Raw genomic sequence first — 4,334 nt, 5'->3', positions numbered from 1 at the left:
ACCTCTTTATTACCTTACACGAATGGAGTAACAATGGTCATCCAAAGAGAACCTAACATAACACAAATACATTATCAAGTAGCACATTTTGGGGGAAGCACATTACAAACAAGAAAACACACAAAAGAGAATCCATGACATGAATGAAGAAAGTCAAGAAAATCATCTACCTTTTAATATTGTTTAACATCATCTAAGGATGATGGACAAGATGAAAGAGGAGCTACATCAAGCATGTTTGATGGAGCTACTACAAGTTCCAAAAAAGGACTATACTCTAAGGATGAATCACTTTGTTTGTTACTAGGAGCTAGGGTTAATGCTTTAAAAAAATATGAAGATAACTCATGATTAATCTGAACAAGCTCATACATATCATCAAAATCATTAGAATCAACATTGTTATCATGAACAACATTATCATCTTCCATATCATCATCTATATTAATAAAAATGGGATATTTAACATGAAAATAAGTTGAACCATCATTTTTATTATGAATTATTAATTTATGTGGTTTGAGTTAAACTTTCTCCCTAGGGTAAGGTGAAGGCTAGACAAATGTAACCAAGTCAATATTTGATGTCTTTGGGGAGGAAATGGTTTGGAAAGAAATCTTGTGAGCCTTAGAACGATGTCTTCATTGGCGATGTCTCACACAATGATTCCTTTTAGTTTTATTCAAGGCTTGCAAAGGTTGATGATCAATAGACATAGGTTTATTTTCTTCCCTTATAGGGGAGGGAATGGAAGAAACCCTAATAGGTTGAGAGATACAATATGCCAAGTGCTTTCCTTTGTAGGATGTAGGAGGTGAGATAGAGGCATATATAGGAGGAATAGAAGGAGTAGGAAGAATACCATCTACAATATGAGGAGGAGGAATATCCATAGGTGTAGGGTCTCTAGGTTTACTCAAGGCCATGATCATCTCATTTTTTGAATTTTGATAAGATAAGAAAAGGATAGCGTTTCAAGGCTTAAGAGGCTTAGGTTGTTTAGGCCAAAAGTAATCAAGAGTGAAATTTTCATGCTTCGATGTGGGTTGGTAAAGGCTATGATTGATCGTTATGATAGTGCCAATATGAGGTGATTTCAAAAAAAAATTATGAATTATAGAAAGGATACCTTTCATGGAAGGAAGCCAAAGATGTCTCAACTTCACAAGAAATTGATCCAATGTAGGAATAGTAACAAAGGTGACATCTAAGCATTTAGTACCAACCTCAACGAGAAGAGTAATAGAACCAATATTAGGGAAAGAGAAACCTTCATACACCTTAACCATAACATCAAATTTATCATATGTTACTTGATGCAATTGTTGAGTATAAAGATGTTATTTAGAAATCACATTCACCATACATACTGGATCCATGAACACCCCTAGTGAGAGTTTATCTTTGATCTTCGTAGTAATATATAATGGATGATTAGGTGCAACAATAGTCTCTCTATAATCAAAACTAAGCCATAAGTCTTCTAGAGGTGTAGGTTTGTCAACAAGGTTTACAAAATTATTAGATTCTATAACAAGGCCATTAAGAGAAAAAGAAAGAGGCTCAAACTCAACAACGTTGCTAGAATGAGAAGGTAATGGATTGGTGAAGATTTGGAGGTTTTGATTAGGTGGAGCTATGAATTTATCAAGTTTTCCATTCACACCAACTACAAATATATTATTTTTATAAATTAAGTCTTGAATATTATTCCTCAGTTAGTAACATTTCTTAGTATCATGGCTAGGTTGATGATGATATTGATAAAAAGCTTTAGGATCATTTGGAAGTAAGAAATGGTTTAGAATTGTCATTTGTTTTGATGGGAGGAAGTTGCAACACATTATCATCATTTTTCTTGAAGAAACCTTTTTTTTAATTTGAAATTTATAAACAATTGTTGAGCACTCTCATTCTTATCAACCATAGCCATTGAAGAGGATGATTCAAATTAACTCACTTGAAGCTAATAATTATGAAGCAATGCCCACAATTGCGTAAAAAAAGTAAAATCAGAAAATAGAAGCTTATCTCTAATATCCTTCTATAAATTGCAATAAAAATTATTTGAACATTATGATCAAGCACAAGATAAGAAATTTGTGAATACAAATGTTTATATGTACCAATAAAAGCAGTCACTTTTTCTTTAACTCCTTGCTTACAATGAATCTAATCAGTCAAATTAATCTTAGGATCAATGTTATTTTGATATTGTTGATTGAAAATATTAGCCAATTGTTGAATTGAAGTAATAGAATAAGGAGACAAAGAACAAATATACCATTACAAGGCTTTATCTTTAAAGGTTCTAGTAAACAATTTAACCATAAGTCTTTGGTCATGAGAAAAATCACTACGCAATGTTTGAACTGTCTTCATATGAGTTAAGGGGTCACCTTTTCCATTGTACAACTACAATTGAGGGTTTAGTATGCTTAGGATGAACCACACAAATAATGTCATTATAGTGGGCTCACTACATCAAATGTGGGAACATTGAGCTTAGATTGAGTTATGGAAGACAATTGATATTGTAAGGATTTGATAGTTTATGTTGGCAAGAGACATTATACAAGTCATCGGGTGTTTTCATTGATGGCAACCCAAGTCAGTATTCGCATCCACATTATGTGATTTGATTGTATCGGAAGGAAAATTGAAGATTGGTCCAAGTCCAACAAGCTAGAATAGAGTATCCGACAAAGTTCAGTATTTTGAATATTATTTCTTTTCACGATAACATTTTGAGTTGTGGATTTCAGGCAAGATTGATGGATGTTTGTATCACCTTAGTCTAGAATTTTGGCCTCCAATGATGATTAGTTTGTGAGTTAAAAGCCTTTGTATGTCTTGGTTTTTGGGTTATCAATGCAAAATGACAATCTTATGCGGTGTTGGCATTGACAAAATTGGTTAATCCAAAGAACCAGTAAATTTGCTGAGATTTGTCATTGATATCTAACACTGACCGATGGAGTGGTATCAGTGGAGTATTGTATCTTAGTAGAAAAGGTGATGACTTGTAAACAACATGGAAGTAGCATAAGAGACAAATGATCAAGGTTTAATCAGCTCAAGGGAAGACAAACTAAGCTAACTGGTTTGTCACTCAAGAAGATCGGTGTTGAGGTTAGATCTTCAAATTGGTCATTCTGATGATGATGAAGTCACAAAAGGTGACTTAGGAAAGAAGGCTTGAGGTTGTATGCAAATTGGGACCTCATTGGAAAACAAGAGAAGAGGCTTGATGGAAGCACTGCAAATCGACATCAAAGAATGAACCGGTAATGAAGAGCGCAATGGTATACTAGTACACCGGTGAAGCATAAGGAAGATAGGTGGGCACCGTAAATCTCAAGGTGGTGATTGGTTACATAGTTGCAATGGAAAAAAGTGAGTTGGTGAGTTTGTAGCTATGCCCAACTAAAGGTTGGTGAAGTCAACTTTAGTTATCATGTAGTTAAGCCATAATTATTTGTGGATTTTTTGGTTCACATTTAAAAGAGTAAACGTGACCCAAAAGTCACTATTTTGGGGGGATGTGGTGGCATAATTGGTTGAGTAGTTGGCAGAATTGTTGTAGGGCATGCAACGCAAGAGCGGGAAGATTTGAATTCTAAACCTACTAAAATCTGTGATTGCATTGATTAAGGAAACACCTGAAGGTGACGACAGAGAATGTATAAAGTATTTTGAGTTCATTCAAAATACTCTTGATCGTAAAATTTGCAAAGTGCAAATCCTATGAGAGGTGATCTGAAGTGTAGAGTGAAGAGTGAGGAGGTCCTAAATGATTTAGCAGAGCAGTGTGTGTGTGTGAAGTAGACCAACAGAGTGCAGAGCCACGGGTATGAGCAAAGGACCAGTGTAGTGCAGAGCAGACACAACCGGTGGAGATAGAGTATGATATTCATTGTGATATGATCAATCTATCAATAGCTATTCTAGCAGATCAACTTCTTGTTGCTTTCTAACCATTTCAACTCAAAATCCCTTAATTGGGTGGACTTTAGCAAGTCCTTTTGTAAAATCCCTTAACCGGATTTCATCTAAATTGATGATCCTAAGACCTTTAAAAAGGATACCTCTAATAGGGTAAAGGCACTAACATGCCTTAAACAAAATCCGTTAATCGAGTGGCACCTAACAATGTCTTTGTAACCTCCTAACAGGGATGGATCCTCACTGGGCATACTCTAGAAGAGTGCAAATTTTGTGAGTTTCTACTCACGTTGCAGTTTTCTCCCATTTGGGTTTCCACGAGATAAATCTTGGTGTTACTGTGTATCTTTTCATGCATGTATGTTCTTCTACAATAACTGTTTATATTG

The sequence above is a fragment of the Cryptomeria japonica genome, chromosome 2, assembly GCF_030272615.1.
Source record: "Cryptomeria japonica chromosome 2, Sugi_1.0, whole genome shotgun sequence".
NCBI lineage: Eukaryota > Viridiplantae > Streptophyta > Pinopsida > Cupressales > Cupressaceae > Cryptomeria > Cryptomeria japonica.
The sequence above is the reverse complement of the archived record's forward strand: the minus strand, read 5'-3'. Positions refer to the sequence as shown.